This window comes from Coturnix japonica, chromosome 9 (genome assembly GCF_054131305.1).
Source record: "Coturnix japonica strain WE chromosome 9, WE-NBRP24, whole genome shotgun sequence".
Taxonomy (NCBI): Eukaryota; Metazoa; Chordata; class Aves; order Galliformes; family Phasianidae; genus Coturnix; species Coturnix japonica.
In genome coordinates, this window is record NC_140671.1 from 19,583,990 (window position 1) to 19,607,393 (window position 23,404).

General features: G+C 46.5%; 1 protein-coding gene across 1 annotated transcript in view; it reads left to right on the forward strand.

The window, feature by feature from the left end:
- The window catches only part of LOC146759751 (obscurin-like protein 1), a 69,055-nt gene that overhangs the window by 35,033 nt on the left and 10,618 nt on the right, over positions 1-23,404 (forward strand). The gene's annotated exons all lie outside the window — the stretch shown is intronic.

Consider the following 23,404-nt stretch of genomic DNA (forward strand, 5'->3'; position numbering starts at 1 on the left):
GGGCAGAAAAGGGAATTCCTCTTTACCTTTCAGATGAAAAATTGATGACTGTGTGGAACCTTCCCAGTACCGCTGCGGGGCCTTCCTTTACTTGTATCCTGCTGCTCCGTGTCACAGTGGGAGAGCTGCTCTGGCCTCTCCTCTCAGCCTGTGCCTCCTGCAGTGTGAGCAGCTTTGTGGATAGAGGAGACACCCACACAGACTTGGGCCTGGATAGAGAACTGTGCCCTAAAACATAGGTACATTTACATCATGCTCTTTTCCTTGTGTGTGAGCAATCCTTGCTCTTTTCAGATGGTACTATGAGCGTGTGACACCCCAAACACATAGTTAGCATCTGTCCATATCATTAAGGCTCTCGTCAAGGCAGTTATTTCAGCCTTCTGAGGGGTAGTCCCCACGGCTGATGGTTGTGCTTCCATTCCCTGCTCAGTAGCAGTTACTGCATGTCCTGCCTTACAGCCTCCTTGTCTCACAAAACTGCAGCTGCTGGTAAACCAGGCGTCTTCTGCATCTTCTAAGGGTTCGTCCTTCAGCTCCGACCGACTGGATGTAATGTGCAGCATCAGTTGTTTCAAAGCAGTGATGTCATCCTGGTTCTCCACCAGGGGAGTTCCGCTAAGGAAAGATACTGGCTTGGCAATAGTAGTTACAATTATTTCTATATCACCCTGCTCTACCAGGATGGCCTGGTATTTCGGGAATCTTTGGGGTGAACAGATGCCATTCAGAGGGACCTTGACAGGCTGGAAAGCTGGGCTCGGGTGAACCTAATGAGGTTCAACACAGCAAAGTGCAAGGTTTTGCACTTGGGCCGGAAGAACCCCAGGCACCTGTACAGGCTGGGAGGAGTTGTCCTTGAGAGCAGCTCGGCTGAAAAAGACCTAGGGGTCCTGATAGATGAGAAACTTAACATGAGCCAGCAGTGCGCTCTGGCAGCCCGGAAAGCAAATGGGATCCTGGGCTCCATCAGGAGAGGGGTGGTCAGCAGGGATAGGGAGGTGATCGTCCCTCTCTACTCTGCTCTTGTGAGGCCCCATCTGGAGTACTGTGTCCAGGTGCGGAGCCCTCAGTACAAAAAAGATATGGAGATTTTGGAAAGGGTCCAGAGGAGGGACAGGAAGATGATCAGGGGGCTGGAGCACCTCCCCTATGAGGACAGGCTGAGGGAGTTGGGTTTGTTCAGCCTGGAGAAGAGAAGGTTGCGGGGTGACCTCATTGCAGACTTTCAGTACCTGAAGGGAACTTACTCCCAGGAGGGGAGTAAACTCTTCGAAAGGGCTGATAATAGCAGGACTAGGGGAAATGGTTTTAAGTTGAAGGAGGGAAGATTTAGGTTGGATGTTAGGGGAAAGTTCTTTACTAGAAGGGTGGTTAGGTCCTGGAACAGGCTGCCCAGTGAGGTTGTGGATGCCCCGTCCTTGGAGGTGTTCAAGACCAGGTTGGACGGGGCCCTGGGCAACCTGATCTAGTAAAGGCGTATGTTTGGTGGCCCTGCTAGGCAGGGGGGTTGGAACTACATGATCCTTGAGGTCCCTTCCAACCCGGGTAATTCTGTGATTCTGTGATTCTGTGGGGTGAAAGCCAATGTCCCCCTTTTGCCTCCAATACAGTAAACACTGCATGAGATATTAAAACTGGTATCCTTTGGCCCAGTGTAGATTGATGGGCTTCTTGAATATTGAGCACCAGTGCACCCTGGATATCCCTTACTCACTTCAAGCTGTTTCAAGTTTACCATCAGTCCGTAGCTGTGTATCCATGGTCAGCACCCTCCTGTCATTCCTGGCAATGGATGGAGTTCCTTGGCAGTTTGCAGCTCAGGGGTTGAGCAGATGGCTTCTTTCTTGGCAGTCCTTAAGGTTCAAAGTCCAGCTGTCATCTCCTATCCCAAATACGTCACTTGCTGCTGAGTTATTTGTGCTTTCTGTAAACCAAGAAACTCAGCAAACTCTCAGTCTATTGTACACAGTCCTTTTTTTGCTGTGGCACCCACGTGCTCCAGTAAAGTTCCACCCTAGGATGGAGGATCCCAGGTCTCAGGCTCACGAGTTGACCAGTTCTCAACAATCATTTAGCTGTTCTCACAACCCTGGGTAACACTGTCCAGGTTCACTGAGTCTCTTCTCCCTCTATTAGGGAGAACAGATACACGCAAGTACTCGTATGCTATCATGAGGAATTCAGTAGGTTACATTTAATTTAGAAGCATGATGCAATCAAAAGCTCGCTTAAATAAAAGCATACCCTTTTCTTTCACTCAAAATAATAGCCCAGAAAAAAATAAAAACAAAACAAAACTCTCATCATAATTGTTAAAGAAATTATCTACTAAATCTCGATGGAGAGTGGAGACACATGCTAGTTTTAGGAACACAGCACTTATCTCATTATCTGAATGCATCTCAAGGCATGCTCCTTGTGAAACTGTGAGAACTTCTATCATTAACAGACGTGTACCATGCCCTGATATATGGTTAAACCGCTTGCAGTGCACTGTCAGATGTACAGGATGGCAGCTGTATGTGCTGTGACCAAATAAACCCCACACTGAAACCTTTCAGAATTTTAGGACCTACAAGTACTGCATTCATATTAAAAGTAAAAAATTCCTAAGCTACACATGTTCTAGGTTTCCATTTGTTAGATACAACATACCTTTGGAAGTAGGCGCCTAAAAAGATATGCCTTCTACTTGCTTCTCTGTCTGGCTCTTCGAAAAGAAGGCCTTTGGAGCAGGAAATGCAAAGGGCAGCTCATTTCTTAACACTGACTCTGCATCAACATTCTCTGTGTTTGCACGCTTCTTAGATGCCACTTTTCTTGTCACTGGAGTTGACAGTGTGAATTCCATATCACCCAGTTGAGTATCATGCCTCGAATGGTGCCAGAGACGGAACAAAAGGTTTTCTGATCACAGCCGGAGAAGTTACTGTCAAAGAAATTCTAACAGCTGAGAAGGTCAGACACAATGCTTATAAAAATATCATACATTATTTGGCTATTGAACAAAACAGTTGAAAACTCTGATTCTCTCCTAGAATAAGTTCGTTTCTTATAGACTGTCAAACACCATTTTTTTATTTGTTCATCTCAATTCTCTATTGAGGATTAACCTTCACCAGCTTATCTAAACATAAATATGAATTTTCACTTGGTTTAGTTAAAAATTTGAATAATATCACAGTGGATTTTGTTGTCCAACACAGTAAGATTGAATTTCTTTCGGTACCTTTCAACCTCTGCCTACCTCCAGCCTAACTCCAGAATCTTATTAACTGTGCCTTATCGCTTCCCATTGTGTTTTAAAATCCTCACTGACTCCTTTACTTGTTCCCTTGCTTGCTGTTTCTGTGCAAACCAAACACTGGAGTTAGGGATCACGTCAAACCAACCATGGCCTACAGGTAGAAGGCAACAAAATTTATGCTTAACATACTTCTTTGCTCTATCTTTATCTTCCTTTGGTCAAGGTCCACTAGATACTTAAATATGGAGTAAGCACTAGATACAATGAGAAGCAGATTTCTAGATTAAGAGCTGTATTTTTTCTGTAAGAAACTAGCTGTACATCTTCACACACCTGCTTTGTTTTCTGAGTATTTAGATCGAGTGGAGATTCTTCAAACACTGAAGCTACATCAGAAAATTCCATGGATCCAAACGCATCTGGCACATGGCTGCAGTCTGGCACATCCTCATATGCCAGAGCCTTTTCAGACAGAAATGTTCCACCGAGATTCTTTTGCAGAATTAGAAGGAAGATTTCATCAGAATATTTCACCACTAAAGTCTAAATAAGATTGGTTTGCAAGTTCCAAACTATGGCTAACAGCTAATGGAAGTCCACAGGCCAGCAGCAACAACTTTTATATTATGTTCTTAATATTCTAATTGTTGATATGACGTTCATATAAAGAGCAGAAGGGAAATTACTCTTAGAGCTCAAGTCATCTTTCACAGCCTGCGTCAACAAGAGCAGCACCTCATAGCCTTTGGTTTCAAGACCTGGACCACAAGCTAGCTAATGATTTTACATTCCAGAATTCCAGAGTTCAAGTCACTGTTTACATTAGGGCTGAAATTGTACTGAAAGCCTTCAAGTTCATCACACTTAATTATCACTGGCACCACACATAACTCCACGTTACATATGTGATCACACGCAACCTGGCAACTTCAGACAATTCCCAAAGCACTCCACTTGCACTTGGCTACTAAAGTACAGAAAAAGGAATTAACATCAGAAATAGCTGCAGTCAAAACCATCTAAGAATCCAAGTCTCCAGGAAACAAGGAAAGCAAATCCTCTCCAGGACTGTGTTCTAAAAGGAAACAGATCAGAAAGGTGAGTTCTTCCCCCCTTTGACCACCCACTCATGTAACGTCCATGTCATTTCTAAGTATGCTGCCCAGACCAAGACTGAGGATGCTTCAGAAGAAGACCTTCCCTGCTAAGCCAAACAGAACAAGTAAGGTACCAAAATATGTAGAGCCAAACGAGGAAAGGTGCTCTAAGAAGGTAAGCATCACAAGAGACCAACAGGAATACTTACACAATCCAAACAATGCACAGTTTCTGTTCCACAAGCTGCCAAGAGGAATGTGTGCAGTACTCACAGCGCACCATGTACACTGCTTACTGCAGTCATACTGCTTCGTAGGACCAGCCCAACTTACTAAAACACTTTAATGAGCAATCCGAACTGTCTGGATCAGCACGGTTCACTTGGAAGGGACCTTCACAGATAAACCTGAAGAGGTGAGGCGACTGCACTATCTAAACCTTAAAGCATATAGGACCTTAAAGCATAAGCTTAAAGCACAGAAGCATGACCAGCAGGTCGAGGGAGGTGGTGCTGCCCCTCCACACTCCTCTCATTGAAACCCCATCTGGAGCACTGCACGCAGTTCTGGAGCCCTCAACACAAGAAGGACTTGGAGATGTTCAGGCAGGTCCAGAGGAGGGCCATGAAGGTGATCAGAGAGGGCTGAAAGCACCTCTACTATGTGCACAGGCTGAGAGAGATGGGGCTCTTCAGCCTGGAGAAGACTCCAAGGAGACCTTAGAGTGGCCTTCCAGTATCTGAAGAGGGCTGGGGAGGGACTTTTCATAAGGGCAGGTAGCAACAGAATGAGGGGAAATGGCTTTACATGGGAAGAAGGTAGATTAGGATTGGATATTAGGAAGAAATGCTTTACTGTGGGTGTGGTGAGACACTGGAGCAGGTTGCCCAGCAAGGCTCCAATATGATTGCTTTGCAAGTTCCAAACTATGGCTAACAGCTAATGGAAGTCCTCAGTCCAGCAGCACAAACTTTTATATTATCTTCTTAATATTCTAATTGTGGATTTGACGTTCATATAAAGAGCAGAAGGGAAATTACTCTTAGAGCTCAAGTCATCTTTCACAGCCTGCGTCAACAAGAGCAGCACCTCACAGCCTTTGGTTTGAAGACCCGGACCACAAGCTAGCTAATGATTTTACACAGAATTCCAGAGTTCAAGTCATTGTTTATGTTAGGGCTGCAATTCTACTGAAAGCCTTCCAGTTCATCACACTTCATTATCAATGGCACCACAGATACCTCACAAAGAAGCATTATGACACCACAAAGGGGCATTATGACGTCAGAAAGGGCATTATGACATCACAAAGGGCATTATGAATCACAAAGGAGCATTATGACATCACAAAGGAGCATTATGACGTCTCAAAGGGCATTATGACGTCACAAAGGGCGTTATGACGTCACAAAGTAGCATTATGACATCACAAAGAAGCATTATGACACCACAAAGAAGCATTATGACATCACAAAGGGGAATTATGACGTCAAAAAGGGTCATTATGACGTCTGAAAGGGGCATTGTGATGTCACAAAGGGGTGTTATGACATCACAAAGGGGTATTGTGACATCACAAAAGAGCATTAAGACATCACAAAGGGGAATTAAGACGTCACAAAGGGCATTATGACGTCACAAAGAGGCATTATCACGTCACAAAGAGGCATTATGAAAACAAAGGAGCCTTATGACGTCTCAAATGGCATTATGACATCACAAAGGGCATTATGACGTCACAAAGGGGCATTAAGACATCACAATGGGTCATTATGACGTCAGAAAGGGGCATTATGGCATCAGAAAGGTGCATTATGATGTCACAAAGGGTGTTATGATGTCACAAAGGGGCATTATGATGTCACAAAGGGGCGCTGGGAAAAGATCTCTGTGTGGAGATTGCTTCTACTAGAGGTAGTTCTATAAGACTGTTATATAGAGCTGTGCAGGGGCTGTAAATCTGTCTGCAGAGGGTGATGATCAGTTCCAAGTGTCTGCAGTCAATGCTCATGGACAGAGCCCATCCAACCTGGCCTTGAATGCCTGCAGGCCTTGAATGGGGCATCCACAGCCTCCTTGGGCAACCTGTTCCAGTGTGTCACCACCCTCTGAGCAAAAAACATCTACCTAAGATCCAACCTATACCTCCCCAGTCTCAGTTTTAAACCATTCCCCCTTGTCCTATCATTATCCACCCTCATAAACAGCCATTCCCCCTCCTGTTTATACGCTCCCTTCAAGTACTCAAAGGCCACAATGAGGTCTCCCCACAGCCTTCCATTCTCCAGGCTAAACAAGCCCAGATCCCTCCACCTTTCCTCATAGGAGAGCTGCTCCAGCCCTCTGATCATCACAGTGGCCCTCCTCTGGACCCCCCCCAACAGCTCCACATCCTTCCCAGGCCTGGACACAGTGCTGCAAATAGGGCCTCACAAGAGCTGAGCAGGAGGGGACAATCACCTCCCTCTCCTGCTGGCCACCCCTTTTTCAGTGCAGCCCAGAACACACATGGATCTATCTTTTCCATACGGATATTCCCATCTGTGTACATATATATACCACACCTACACCCCCACAATCTGCTACAACTCCATAGAATTTTCAAGGTTGGAAAAGACCTGGATGATCTTATGATCTTATGATCTCAGATCTTATGATCTGGATGATCTTATGATCATCCAGTCCAACCATCACCAATACTTCCCAGTTAAATCACATCCCTCAACACAACACCCAAACTTTTTGTGAACTTCCCAGGGTTGGTGACTCTACATGAGAGAAAAGGGCACTCAGATAAGGGATTCTGCATTTGCTATTAGCAGAGGTGGGATGAGACCGAGCACTGCCCCAGCTCCTGGGATAATGCAGAAGGGCTGAGACCTTCCAGCTGCTTCCACCCAGGGTCACACAGCAAAGCCGACCCTGCAGGAGTCTGCATCATTCTTTGCATGGCATTGCTAAGAGGAAGATCCCCCCCCTACCCTTGGCTCTACACTCCAGCTGCTGTCTGCCATCTGTAAAGCCACCACAGCTCTCCTACTGGAGTTCCCATCTGCACAGTGACAGCTTGGTTTCTTCTTACTGTCAAAGCAGCCACAGCCTCAGTGCTTCTCAAATCTCCCCTTTTCAGCTGATTTCCTCTTTCTTGTGGCTGGGCAATTCCTCCCTCTCACAGTCATCCCTCTGCCCCACTCTGTGCCCACAGACCCAGAGAGGGCACACAGAGCCAGCCCTGTCCCAGCTGCTGCTGCTTCACATCTGACAGTCTCAGGAGCTGAGATCCAGGCCGAGACAGCAATGCCCAGACATGGTTTGTAGGACGTTTGTGATAGGAAATAGGGAGGCTTGTGATTAAACCTGCCCCCTAAGGAGGAAGGCAATGCTGCCTGCAGCCCCAGCAGGCATTACAAAACATCCCCATTTACAGGAGGGTTTTAAATAGCACAATTCAGGAACTACAACTGCACAAATTCCCGCATGCCCTGGAATAAGTTTGGGAATGGACAAGGTTCTACCACCTGTGCAATGCAATAGAAAGAACAACCATCCACCTGTAAACCTCCATCCTCTCCCCTGCTGCACAAAGGGAAGCTCAACAGCAGTGCACAAATGTCCCAGCAATGTCTGAGCACTGCTCTGTGCATCCCAACCTGCTCATCCCATCCACTCCTGGCTGGGCAGCAGGATTGGGGTGGCACATTGCAATGGGCACAGAGGAACATGGAAGCCCCACACATGTGAGGAAGGGGCTGGCTGTGCTCCACACTCACGTTATCAGACATGATTTGCCCTTCTGTGGGGAGCCTCTGCTCTTTCCCAGCTCATCCTCCAGCGTCTGGGACTCCAGGATCTCATTCAGGCTCTTGTTGGCTGCGGGGCAGCTCCATGAAGAGCCTCCCCTCCACCGACCGGCACACAACAGCCGCTCCCACGCACTGCGGCTCAGCCAATCGGAGCCGGCGGAGCTGCCGCTGCCCGATGGGACCCCCCCACACACATATTGACCCCCCAGACGAGGAAGAGGAGGAGGAGAGCGACGAGGAGCTGCCGCAGGAGCTGACGTTGGGGCGGGGGGGCAACGCGGGGGGGAAGTCGGCAGTGGGGGGTGGGGGAGGGGGTGGGGCAGCATTACCCCCGGACCCCGTGGACCCCCCCCAGCCAAAGTGCTGCTCTCCGACCCCCGCGGGCTCTTTGTGCAGCCGCTGCCCTCCAGTTATAGGACCCCCCCCCCCATATTGCGCTTTGCTCACCCCCACCTCCGGAACCCCCCCCCCACTCACCACATCGCCCCCTCCCCCCCCGGGTGGGGTTATGGGGGGTGGGGTGGGGTCGACGATGTGCCGTAAGCCGCGCCGGGGTCGTGTGACAAACCCCCCCCCCCATCAAGATGAATGGGGCGCTGTCGGGGGGGGGCTCAGCCGTAAGGATAAAGCGGGGGGGTTAATGACGGGGGGGGGCAGTGCTATAGGGAACGCAACTAATCTAAGCCCCCCCCCCCCACATTAACACCCCATTGTGTGTGGGGGTGGTGGGGGTGGGGCACACAATAACCCCCCCAAAGGCCAAACAGCCCCAACACCCCCCCTCAAAGCCGCTGACTTACGCTGTGCCCCCCCTGCATGAAGGGCCCCCCCCCATCGATTGAGCCCCCCCCAATCCCATCTATAGTTGAGAGCTATGCTTTTTGTAACCCCCCCCTTTTAAAGCCCCCCCCCCCCACAATGTTGTGCACGATGTGCTGCCCCCCATGAGCCCCTGACCCCCCCCCTTAAAAGATGGGGTGGGGGGGGTGGTCTCAGACCCCCCCTCCTTTAAACGATGGGGTGGGGGGGCGGATTGTCACTGCCCCCCAACACCAAAATGGACACCCCCCTTTTAAAGGATGGGGTGGGGATGGGGGGGTGGGGGGTGAAGGTGATCTCGCCCCCCCCCCCATTAAAACGGACCCCCCACCCCTTTAAAGGATGGGTGGGGGTCGGTTACGGGCCCCCCCGGCGCTGTGTGTGTATGTGCCCCCCCCCCGTTTTGCTCCCCCCGTGGCGCAGTGTGCTGGGAAAGGATCTCTGTGTGGAGATTGCTTCTACTAGAGGTAGTTCTATAAGACTGTTATATAGAGCTGTGCAGGGCCTGTAAAGAGAGTTGAGGGGGACTCTAGTGGGCATATGGGGCTGTGGTGGGCAATAGGAGGACTAGGGGCACTAGGGGGCTCTGAGGGTGTGTAGGGGTTGTGGATCAGGTTGGATCTTAGGAAGATGTTTTTCACTCAGAGGGTGGTGACGCACTGGAACAGGTTGCCCAAGGAGGCTGTGGATGCCCCATCCCTGCAGGCATTCAAGGCCAGGCTGGATGTGGCTCTGGGCAGCCTGGTCTGGTGGATGGCGTCCCTGCACATAGCAGGGGGTTGGAACTGGATGATTTTTGGGATCCTTTTCAACCCAGGCCATTCTATGACTGTACAGTTCCATAGTGGAACAAATATAATATGCTAACTATGTAAAACATGGAGTCAGACCTGTGTGATTTGTCCACACCAGGAGGTGATTAGAAAACAATTTGTAAGCTACAAAGCTGCTTGCTGGAAAGGAAAAGAAAATAAAACTACAAGAAAAAGGGAAATCATTTCTTCCTGAAAATAGGAAGAATTATAGATCTGACATGAAATTTGAGTGAAGCTCCTGATTTTATGAAGCTATTCCCATTATTTTCTTGGTGCTGTGTTTCCCAAATGAGTGGTTTCTGGCTCTGCTGCAGCACCAGTCTGCATGTGAACATCAACTCTGTTCACCATCTGGGAAGATTAGGACTTCCCTTCTCCTACCAGCACCACTGAATTACAGTTACTCAGTGGTTAAACAAAGGAATCCTTAAAGAAGGGTTTACAGCTGTCCTGTTGTCTGAAGTGCTTGGGGCATTCTGATGCTATTAAGCTCTATGTATTAACAAGTTAAAAAAGAAAAGGTAGGCATCTGATTGTTGTGACAGTTTCTAAGCGATTTGGAAAGCTGTACCACCCAACCACTCCTTCTATTTGATGGAGGTGACAAAGCTCAGTTTAATTTCTGACTGCTGTTTAAATTCTGAAGCTCGAGCTGGTTCCTGGAGCAGAAAAAGCTCGGAAGCTGTCCCTCCTACAAGCAGGCACCTCTGAGCAAAATATGACATCTCAGTTTCTGATGGTAAGGTCAGGAGATCTGATTCCAGCATCTAGCTTTTGGCTTAATACTGTGTTAGTGGGACCTTTGGCATCTAGCACTTAATGATCTTTAAGGTTTCTTCCAACCCAAGCCCTCCCATGATCCTATGATTCTGTGATTTCATTCAGGTTTATTGAGATGAGTTCTCCTGAATGTGCTGTTCTCAATATGATTATAATTGGAGTCCAGATGGGTGACTGAAACCAGACACCAAACTTTCTGATGGCCAAAATTAAATGAAATCAATCCTTTACTGTGTCAGTAGTCTGTAACTAGAGCCCATCAGGTAATTCCCAGCCTCCTGCCTGTATCAGTGGCTGCACACAGTGAAAAAGTCTGATGGGATTTTAACCTCTAAAATGTTCCAAAGCAACCAGAGGGTGAATATATTCACTATGTAAATACCTGCAGGAATAAGCTTGTCATGTATGTCCTCAGGTACCACAGTAGTTAATGGTGGGACTCAGTAGGTCATGCTGAAAGTTGAGTCTGCTGATTTTGAAGGTCTTTTCCAGCCTACATGACCTTATGCTAATATTTCTGAAATTTATTTCTGTTCAGCTCCCAGAAAACCTCCCACCCAGCCCCCAACTGACCCCGTGGTGAAAAATAAAACAGAAACCTCAGTGACGCTGGCATGGTCCCCTCCGAAGATGCACCGCCCCATTCCAGTCGATGGCTACATTGTGGAATGCAAGAAACTAACTGGCTTCACCTGGGTGAGGTGCCACGAGTCTCATGTCCCCGTCCCAGAGTTCACGGTGAGCAATCTGTCTGAAGAGGCTGATGATCAGTTCCGAGTGTCTGCAGTCAATGCGCATGGACAGAGCCCGTCTCTGGAATTCCCAGGGAGCGTGCACCTTGGTAAGCACAAAAACCCCAATGGAAATGGGTCAGTGTGTGCTGAGCAGCTGTGTTGGTTCCCTAAAGATGCTTCCTTTGACTTTAAGGTTAGCAGTGCATTAACACACCAAAGGCTTTCCTTTATTCCTAGTTCTCCTATCTCCTATCAACCTCCAGCTACCACTAAAGTGATACGAGTTGTTTCTGTGACAGAGACATGAATATCCTTATCTTTTGATATCTCACATGTGCAAGAGGCAGAACTTTCTGTAACAGATCTTAAGCACAGAAGTGCTTCTTCTAGCACTCATGCAAAGGGAGAAGTAGAAATGTACCTATGATTTAATCTTCCATCTCTAAATGAGATACCAGACTTGCATCTAAAGAGCATTAAGACATACATGTTCTTCCTCAGACCGAGTCCTGGCTGTGAAATCCCCCCTAACAACTGGTGAAGCTGTACCTGGAGGGGATGCCATGTTTACTATTGACCTTACAACAACGTGCAAGCATGCCAGCTGATGAATGTCTGCAGTTCACAGCTATTGGCCAGTGCATTCAGTCACCAGGTTTACCACTGCATGACCATAGAGCAGTACTTTCAGCTGCAGGTTCAGACAGCCTTTCTGATTGCACTGGAATAGTTTAGAAGTAGGGGAGCAATCATTCCAATAATATCTCTATCAATCAGCTTTGCATGACAAAGTAGAACAAATAAACATTCATGATGGGAGGACCTTGTTTGTCATTGGGTGGAAACCTCTGCAGAAGCATGTTTAGAGCATTATTAATCAGTAGAAGGAGATGTTTGGTTGATTTTTACTTAGTAAATCCAGCAAGAAGACCAAATGAAATATCGTGAATTGCTCAGCACTGACACAATGATGAGTGCAGGAACAGAAGGTGATACTTTTTCAGAGATGTTGCAGCAAACATTGACCACGTTAGCCTGATATAAATTGAAATAACGAGGCCTTTGCTCCTGACAGGTGCTGCAGTGAGATTTACCAAGAAGAGCAAAGATGTAGAAAAGATCTGCGCTTGGCTGCGTGAGGAAGCCAAACTGCAGGCTGAGCTTTCAGACACAGGCGCTACTGTGGAGTGGATGAAGGATGGGAAGGAGCTCAAGGCCAGTGAAAATTATGAACTGCAAATTGTGGGGAAGAAACACACCCTGAAAATTCACAACGACTCAATGGATGATGCTGCAAGTTATCAGTGCATCTGTGAGGGGGATAAAATGCTCTATCAGCTTTCAGTGAAAGGTATGTGACAGTCTGGGCTGTCCTCTTCCTGCCCAGGGCCAGCAGACTGCATTCACCTGACTCCCCGACAGTCCAGCTGTTGTCAGACAGCATCTGGGGTGTTTTCAGTGGCTGTTTTGACTTGAACTGGCCAATCTGCTTTGTAGAGCCATTTGATTTCTGTGTTCTGTCCTGTGATTCGTCCCTAAGATATAGAGGAAATCAAGGGAAAGACAGGAAAAAGCGCATCCCAGCCTTCCTGCTCTTCTGTCAGGGTGGCCACAAGAGATGATGTCAACATCTCTTTTTGTAGCAGTGATCCCAAATGTAGAAAACACCTGTGAAGAGTCACAGGGACTAAATTGATGGAGAGCAGAACTTCCTGCCAAGGCTTGTCAGCTAGTCTTAATTTTGCTTTTCTTCTCTCTCTTTGTCATGTTAGCATAATATTTCATACTGGCAGGTCTGCCCATAGAATTAACTGGCACAGGCTGCCCAGGTAGGTGGTGGGATCCCTGGAGGTGTTCAGGAGCTGTCGAGATGTGGCCCTGATGGATGTTATCAGGGGGCATGGTGGGGTGGGTTGGGGTTGGAATCAAAGGAGGACCCCCATGTATTTCATCGGGAAGCACTACTGGTAATAAGACCTTTGGAGCAAATCCTGGTAGGGCCACGCTCAGCTGGTCCAGTCTGGAGGCTGTTTCTCCTTACTGCAGTATCTGCAGTGAAAACCAGCAGCTGCTTTTGTGTGGTTGGGCTCACATCCAGCAGTGGTGACGGGACTACAATGATAAGAGACAGTTCCTGAAAAAATGAATGAAATTTGACTGTATGATAGGATGGAGTTAAATGTATTGACAGGATCTCAGTCATCCCAGTGTCCATCAGCTGGCTCTCGAGCTCCTAAATACAGGCATTCTGTAGAACGTTGTTGAATTTGTATTATACATGCGTGTTCTTGGAACTGCAGAACAAATGCATGCATAATCCAGACTTTGATTTTAGCAGCTCTGACTGCGCTGTCTCAACAGACCCAACTCAGTTGTGTGCGCTGTTTTGAAATGATATGTTAACAAGAAGTTGGAAAACAAGCTCAATTACCCTCAGTAAAATAGGACCGTGGACTTAGGCTTGAACTTTTGGCTAAGACAGTGGTGAGATTTTGAATCTTTGAAGTCAATTATTCCACTGTGTGTTAATAAGGGCCAGTTTTATCATCTAACTTTTGCACTCCAATTAATTTCCATAAAGGAATTCTTTTTTTTCTTTTTTCTTTTCAGTCCTAAGTGATATCTCTATCTTTTAGGCTTGATTTGTTTGCCAGGGGGTTACAGTGCAGTAATAGATACCCCCTCCATTGATTTCCTTCTAGTTTGCTTGTTCCAATTCTTTCCTCAGTTTTCCTATTTTAGACATTTTCTTGAAGCCTTGGGCTTCTTCCTTTGGCTCTGTCCCCTGTACAGTGTACGTCCTTCAACTTGTGGAGATAAGGTAATCTGGTACGTGGTTTATAAAAGCTGCCAATTTGCCAGCTTCTGAATTAGAATCTAGCAATTAGAACTAGGATTAAACGTGCACGTTTGATCTTATGATAAATGAATGCCTCATGGTCACCAATGTCCCTGCAGTTCTTTACCATCATATGTATTTTGTGTCTTCATATTTTGTTTCAGCACTGGCAAACTTCGTAATCAAAGAGACAAGTGGAGGAGTAATCAGGGCCGTTGCTGGAAAACAAGCTGAATTTGTTTCTGAGACCTCTGAAGCCAATGTCATGGTGAAGTGGTACAAAAATGGCAAAGAAATCAAGACCAGTAAGAAATTCACAATGGAAGATAAAGGGAAACTGCATAAGCTTGTGGCTTCAGCTGTAACGAAAGAAGACGAGGGAACATACATCTACACAATTGGAGATGACACTCTGATTTTTGATTGGAAAGTCTCAGGTAAGTTTGTGAGGCAAACATAGGATCACAATCCATGTAAAGCACTTCAGACTTAATTCATTTTATTTGTCCAACGCTGTGGGTTTCCAGTATTTAGGACAAAGATTGCATAGCTCTATTGAAGCAATTCTGACCTTCCTGTTGTCCCTATGCAAATCCACAGTATGAGCAAATAATGTAACTGTGTTGTGATGAATTCAAGACAGCCTTAGCTCCAGCTGGGGCTGGAGTCACGACTTGAGCCCTGACATCTGGGCTTCATTCATCTAGTTCATGTATTGCCTCAGCACTTACATCATCTTTAAACCTATGACTGAAATGGTCCTAAGTTATTAGCATGGGAATCCTGTCTCCTCTTTGGACAAATTAAACTCCACATTTGGAGAGTTGAGTGTCTCCTGCTGTACCCGAAGGACATTGTGATCTCTGAGGTGTCTCCCTGAGGTGCTGTAAGCACAGCCATTAGCTCATAGTGCAAGTAAAGCACTGTTAGGTCAAGCCTGGAGGAGTAATGCTTGTCACTGACATGTTCCTGTTCAGGGTGGAGCTGGAGGGTAAAATAACACAAGAAATTGTCATTGAAATTCAATATCTGTGAAATTCAGCTGGTTGCATTCACAGAACCTGGCGTTAAGATCTGTTTTCTGTTTTATATCTTGAGCCTATTTTCCATAACCCAGTCCTCATTTATGAACTGAAGCTCTACTGAAAGCCTTTCGCTGTGTATGCTCATGCTGCAGTGCAGCGCTTGTGACCTTTAAGAGCACATTCACGTTCCTCTGATCACAGGATCCTTACGGTTGATTAAGACCCTCTAGTCTGACTGCTCACCCATCACCACCGTGATGCTCACCATCAGCTTAGCTAAAAACTCAGCAGAGATGATAGATCAAGCACAACACTGGATTTGGGGTGGCTAGAGATTCCTAAGATATTGAAGGATTGCTTGCAGGTGGTGTTGGTTCAGGTATTCACCCTGCATCCCACCTGCTGTTCTGTTTGGTTGAGAATCATGCATTCTGCAATTTCACTTTGTAATTCAAAGACCCTGGCTTTATATGTTGAAAAACTGATCTAAAACAAGCCAAGAAGACTCCGTTGGAACTGGTTGATGCAGAACAAAGGCATCCCCAAAGGACAAGTTGCACTGTTTGATGAACATTATTGGATGAGAGCTAAGCTAAGATTTAAAAAGTTCTGGGGCTGTCTCTGAGCATCAAATACAGAGGAAGCCTGCATGATTCCCTGAGAATGGATACCTTAATCCTACTTTGGTGTAGGGTTAAGGGAACACTAGCAGTAACTCCTATCACAAAATGTCGCATGGCTCAGACAAAATGCCATCAAGAGGGCTTAATTAGGAGCACCAAATGGTCGCAAGATGGTCTTAGGGCAGGGAAGTAATCTATCTATGTGATATTGATTGATGCTATTAGTTCTTAACAGCTTGACTCTAGAAGGACTGTTGTTCTTTGGTCACCTAGTTATAAAAGAATAAATGGCTCCTGTCTATTACAATTTTTAACGCATTTTTTGTTCACTGATGCCATAAATTTTCCTGGCATAGTAATTGGCCTTGGTATATTCAGTGACTGAAAGCAACAGTTGTTGCTCTAAGAAATGCAGTACAAAGCTAGGTCTGCCTGTAGCTGACAGCCATCAGCTTGCTCCTCAGGCAGGTTCTGTCTGTGTATGGGAGATCACAATGTGAACCACTGATTGATCAGCTGAGGCAAGTGTGGGGTCAGCTGTGGGAGCACAGGTGAAAGTTATGTAGCTGTGCTCCCTGGAGGGGTGGAGTTCGACTCCACCTCCTCTGAGACCTCATTTAAGGGCTGACCCTCACTGAGGCAGCATCTCTTGGAGATTGCTCCCCAGGGAGGATCACCTCAGCTCTGGTGAGTTCCCTTTTCCTTATATCTTCTGTATTTCTACCATTTTACTTGTAATTGCTATCCTTGTTAATACCAGCATAGTTATTGCCAATACATTTGGCAAGCCAGGCAGGAGCCACTGACTTGGCATCTAGAAATATAAGGAAAAAAAAAAATGTCCTTTGTGTGGAAAATCTTTAATTGGTACAAGGGGGAGAAGACCACCCCCTTAGGGACATGCCTTCCTGGACAAATTCCAGGTTTTGAGGCGTCCCCATATTACCAATTAGCAACAATTATTGAACAATGGGGCCCTTTAAGAGTACCAAATAACATGGACGCCTATTGTCTAACTGATTACTTTCTAGGACTACAAAAAGATATCTTAATTACAAAAGAAAAGCGAATGGCTGCATCTATGGCAGCCTGGCCATTATTAAATGCTTTAAATCGGGCAGAGATAAAATCAAACAACATTGCACATGAAAATGAATTGTTAAAGGCCCGTATTGAAAAATTGGAGGGTGAGATCAATCTATTGACAGGAAAAAAACCGTCATTTTCTTCCTCCAACCCTCAAATTAGATACATTTCATTTAATGACGATCAAGATCCTGAAGAAATGAATCAAAATAAGATCACTAAATCTGATCTAGAAAAACCATCTGAGACGGACTCACTAGAAGTCCGTCCAGTAATAACTCAAAAAACAAAGAAAATTCAAGATCGACCAGCAGGAGTGCCTCCTGATCAATGGCCCCCTGCCGAATCTGTTTTACGTGTAACAGCCCGTCCATATACACCTACTGAACTCATGGACCTAGTGCAACGATTTAGGCAAAGGCCAAGGGAAAGTGTTCCGGCTTGGTTATTACGGTTATGGGATTCAGGGGCAGATAGTGTACTGGTTAGTGGCCCCGAAGTATCTAAGTTGGCCACAATAACAGTACATCCTGCCCTTCGGCAGAGACTGTATGCTGGGACTCAGTTCCCTGAAGAAAACCATTCAATTGTAGAATGGATAATGGCTGCTTGCCGCATGGTGTGGACAAATAAAACTGACATGCCAGTAAACACAGGGATGTGGTCTTCTATGGAAGACCTTCAAAATTATATACGCGAATTAGGTATGAGAGAGGCTATCTACGAAGACACATTCGATAGCCCTGATATGGTTAAATTTTCTGCGGGAATGAGGGACCTAATTTTACAGTAAGCACCCTCTCATATGTATGGAACCTTGGTTTCCATACTTAATCCAGTAGTATCCGCAGAGGCAGTAGTCCAACAAGCCGCCCAATTGGTAGCAGACCTCGGAGAAACTGAGCGTTTACGAGCTAAGCGCAATATCAGGGTGATTGAGGATGCCGAGGCTTTTCCAATAGTGCGAGCCAGAAGATCGGCCCCGCGAACTTCTCGGGCAGGACCTGTTAGGGTATCCCGGAAACAAATGTTTAATGATCTGCTCCGGGCAGGCGTTCAGTTTTCAAAAATTGATGGGCAGCCCAATCAGGTTCTCCTTCAGTTGTGGAAGCAACTGAAGGATGAACAAAAATTTCAGAATAAACCCAAAAGGCCAGGGATAAGATTTATAGAGCGGCGACCAACAACAACATGGAATTTAGAAGATTTTATAGTTCCAAATAGGAAAAAGAAGCCACCTCAGGTGCCTCGGGTTATGACACCGGAGGTATCGGAGGTAAAAGACTTGAATCTGGCTCAGTTCATGGCTTGACGAGGGATGTCAGTCCTCCTAGGGCCTCTAGACGGGACCGGAGGCCCTATGTGGAACTGACGATATACTGGTCCCGAAAGAATATACAGAAGGTTATGGCCCTAGTTGATACCGGGGCAGAGACATCTATAATATATGGAGACCCAACTAAATTTAAAGGTAATAGAGTGATGATTGGAGGTTTTGGGGGACAAACCATTCCGGTCACCCAAACCTGGGTAAAACTGGGGGTCGGGCGTCTTCCACCACGGGAGTACAAGGTATCCATTGCCCCAATTCCAGAGTATATATTAGGAATTGATATCCTGTGGGGTCTGGCTCTCCATACAACAGTGGGAGAGTTCCGATTGCGGCAGAGATGCATTAGTATCCGGGCAATCCAGACAATATTGAGAGGCCATGCAAAACATGAGCCTATTTGTTTGCTGAAGCCACGCCGGATTACTAATGTGAAACAGTACAGACTCCCGGGTGGGCAGGATGAAATAACAAAGACGGTGCAGGAATTAGAAAGAGTGGGTATTATAAGGCCTGCACATAGCCCATATAACTCCCCAATATGGCCAGTGCGAAAACTGGATGGAACATGGAGGATGACAGTAGACTATAGGGAATTAAATAAGGTCACGCCACCTGTTCATGCGGCTGTACCCAATATTGCCTCCCTAATGGACACACTAAGCAGGGAAATCAAAACATATCACTGTGTCTTGGATTTGGCGAATGCATTCTTCAGTATTCCAATCAGTGAAGAATCGCAAGATCAGTTTGCATTTACATGGGAAGGGAGGCAATGGACTTTCCAGGTCCTACCCCAAGGGTACGTACATTCGCCCACTTTTTGTCATAATTTAGTGGCACGTGATCTGGCTAAGTGGGAAAAGCCAAATAATGTCAATTTATATCATTATATTGATGACCTCCTGTTAACATCCGATTCGTTAGAGGCGGTGAGACAAGCAGCAGATTTGTTGATAGCTTACCTGCAGAAAAGAGGGTGGGCTATAAAGCCACAGAAGGTGCAAGGTCCGGGGCTATCTGTAAAATTCCTGGGAGTAATTTGGTCCGGGAAAACCAAAGTACTACCCAGTGCGGTAGTAGATAAAGTCCAAGCGTTTCCAGTCCCTACAACATCAAAACAATTGCAAGAATGTTTGGGTATATTGGGGTATTGGCGCTCCTTTATACCTCATTTAGCTCAGCTATTAAGGCCATTATACAAGCTTACAAAGAAGGGTCAATCATGGAATTGGGGAAAGATAGAACAGGATGCTTTCCAACAGGCAAAACTGGCAGTTAAACAAGCTCAGGCGTTGGGTATATTTGATCCGACCCTCCCAGCTGAACTAGATGTTCATGTTACTCAAGATGGTTTTGGCTGGGGCCTGTGGCAACGCCAGAGTTCTGTTCGAACCCCCATTGGATTCTGGTCTCAGGTTTGGCACGGAGCAGAAGAACGATATAGCATGATTGAGAAACAGTTATTGGCTGCCTATTCGGCATTACAAGCAGTAGAGCCGATAACGCAAACAGCAGAGGTCATAGTTAAGACTTCATTACCAATCCAGGGGTGGGTGAGAGATTTGACTCACCTTCCTAAGACGGGGGTGGCCCAAGCACAAACGGTGGCACGATGGGTCGCCTATCTAAGCCAGAGAAGCAGTCTGTCTTCATCTCCACTTAAAGAAGAACTACAGAAGATCCTAGGCCCAGTGACGTATCACAGTGATACATCAAAAGAACCGATGGTTGCTCCACCAGAGAAGAGTCCCGTTCAGGAAGGAAGATATCCTATTCCTGAAGATGCCTGGTATACGGATGGGTCCAGCAGAGGCAACCCGAGCAAGTGGCGAGCAATAGCATACCATCCCTCTACTGAGACCATCTGGTTTGATGAGGGGGATGGTCAAAGCAGCCAATGGGCAGAATTGCGAGCCGTGTGGATGGTTATAACTAAAGAACCTGGTGACGGCGTCCTGAACATCTGTACAGATAGTTGGGCTGTGTACCGGGGGCTCACTCTGTGGATTACGCAATGGGCTACCCAGGAATGGACTATCCACGCCCGACCGATTTGGGGTAAAGACATGTGGGTAGACATTTGGAATACGGTCAAACACAGGACAGTATGTGTCTACCATGTCTCTGGTCATCAACCCTTGCAGTCACCAGGAAATGATGAAGCTGACACACTGGCCCGAATCCGATGGATTGAGAATTCACAATCTGAAAATATTGCCCGTTGGTTACATCAGAAGCTACGGCATGCTGGACAGAAGATAATGTGGGCAGCTGCTAAAGCATGGGGGCTGCCTGTACAACTATCTGATATCGTTCAAGCATGTCAGGATTGCGATGCTTGCTCAAAGATGAGACCGAGACCGTTGCCTGAAACAACATCCCACATTGCTAGAGGATATAGTCCTCTTCAGAGATGGCAGGTCGACTACATTGGGCCCCTCCCTCGGTCTGAGGGGGCGAGATATGCCCTGACCTGCGTTGACACTGTAAGTGGACTGCTGCAAGCCTATCCTGTACCAAAGGCAAATCAAGCATACACAGTTAAGGCACTTACTAAACTGATGTCTGCATACGGGACACCTCAAGTTATCGAGAGTGACCAAGGGACTCACTTCACTGGAGCGATGATACAGCGCTGGGCAGAAGAAAACAACATTGAATGGCGATTCCACCTGCCATATAACCCAACAGGGGCAGGCCTTATTGAACGTTATAATGGTATCCTTAAGGCTGCCCTGAAAACAGACTCTCAGTCCCTGCAGGGGTGGACAAAAAGATTATATGAAACCGTGCGGGACCTGAATGAAAGACCTCGGGATGGCAGACCCAGTGCCCTGAAAATGTTACAAACTATATGGGCCTCCCCTCTTAGGATCCAAATTACAGGCACCGATAATAAGGTAAAACCGCAGGTTGGTACTGAAAATAATCTTCTGCTCCCTGCCCCTGAGAATTTAGAACCGGGAATCCATAAGATAAATTGGCCTTGGAAGGTGCAGGTAGGACCCAAATGGTGTGGCCTACTTGCACCTTGGGGGAGATTATTGGAGGTGGGAGGTTCAGTCACCCCCTCGGTGATAGGTACATGGCCTACTGACATCGTGGTCAATACTCCGGCCTTTATTGCTAAAGGAACACCTATTATGTCCCTATGGCAGATCAAGACTCCTCCTCTGGTGCCAGATATAGTTATACAGCCACAGATATCTGGCCAGAGGGTATGGTATCGGAGGCCGGGACATAATCCAGTACAAGCAGAAGTATTGACCCAAGATAAGAATACGGCCTGTATCTTGCCCTGGAGGGCGGATCTTCCCCTCCTAGTACCCTTGAAACATCTATATTACTCCCCTTAAAATTGATTCTAAGCCTCTAGGACCATTACTCTGGACTGATGAAACGCAGATGGACCTGCACTTCAAGATGATTTGTCTCCGGTAACATCTATCAAGCACTGGCCCATGGAAGATCATAAACACCCATCCAATCATCATCATTTGAATAATATCAACATCTAATGCGACGGGAGATTGTATCAGCGTCGTGATTGGGTCTCTGTAATAAGGGGAACTCACCTAATCATTGGTTCACGTTGTGAAGGGGTGGAGTGTATGGGAGATCACAATGTGAACCACTGATTGATCAGCTGAGGCAAGTGTGGGGTCAGCTGTGGGAGCACAGGTGAAAGTTATGTAGCTGTGCTCCCTGGAGGGGTGGAGTTCGACTCCACCTCCTCTGAGACCTCATTTAAGGGCTGACCCTCACTGAGGCAGCATCTCTTGGAGATCGCTCACCAGGGAGGATCGCCTCAGCTCTGGTGAGTTCCCTTTTCCTTATATCTTCTGTATTTCTACCATTTTGCTTGTAATTGCTATCCTTGTTAATACCAGCATAGTTATTGCCAATACAGTCTGGATGGAATGAAGGGCATGAAATACTGATGTGCTCATCAAACGCTGCTTGTTAGCTTAGAGACAAGGTGTTGAATTGGTTTGTTCATGTATTGCAAACAGGTTACTTAGCTGCCTTCATTTTAGCTTCAGAAGAACATGTGCAGAATACAGAATTGATTAGAAGAAATAAGAACTGTCTGCATAGAACTTACTCTTTCCTTACACAGGAGAATCAAGCACACGTTTGTATGTGAGTACCTCCAGAGGTGAAACTTGATCCCCCAGATGTAATGAGCAGAGACATTACAATCAGTTCTAACTGTATCTTAATGCTGTGCTGAATAAGCCTGAGTCAGGATGTAAACCACTTTCTCTTTTTTTCTTCAGATGAAGCCATTAATTTTGTCAGCAAGTCCAAAACGACTCCAGAAATATCAGTCAGTCCTTCTGAAGACCTGGAGCTGGTGTGTGAGGTGTCAGCTGCAAGCGGAGCTGTCGTATAGAAGAAAGATCAAATAGAGGTGAAGCAGGACCAGAGGACAACCATCATCTCCCAGGGGACGCACCGCAAGCTCATGGTCAAAAATGTGACCCTGAAAGACCAAGGGAGCTACAGCTGTGAAACAAAAGATGACAAAGCAACATTCCAAGTGAAAGTCAGAGGTGAGAAAATGCTTGGAATCCCAGAGATAAAGGAACACTTCATTTTGTGTGTCTTGCATTTGGAGGATCAACTTACAGCCTCTCTGGTGCAAAACATTTTGGCTATAGGACTTTCTTTGTCATCTAGTGTCATAGCAACACTTTTCTACATGTGCTTTTCCATCCAGGAATGAATTACTGCAACAAACCATAGGCAAGGAGGGTAACTTGTGCAGCTCTTGTAGTCAGCTGGTGTCTGCAGGGTTACAGTGCAAGAGCACACCAGGCATGCAAGGAGTGAGAAAAGGGGAGGTGTTTGATGAGATCTGGTTACAAAATTTGAATGACACAATGAGGTGGAAAATGCCACTAATCAGACTCATAAATGGCCTGGGTTGCAAAGGCCCACAGTGCTCATCCAGTTCCAACCCCCTTCTTCCTATGTGCAGGGTTGCCAAGCAGCAGCCCAGGCTGCCCAGAACCACATCCAGCCTGGCCTTGAATGCCTGCAGGGATGGAGCATCCACAGTCTCCTTGGGCAACCTGTTCTAGAGGGCCATTCCCTTCTGATTTACTGGAAATGTAGAGAGACATCAGAAGAAACAAAGAGAAGGGAGGAGGTTCAGCAGTGCATGCAGGTGTTCTAAATCTCATGTCCAAATCTG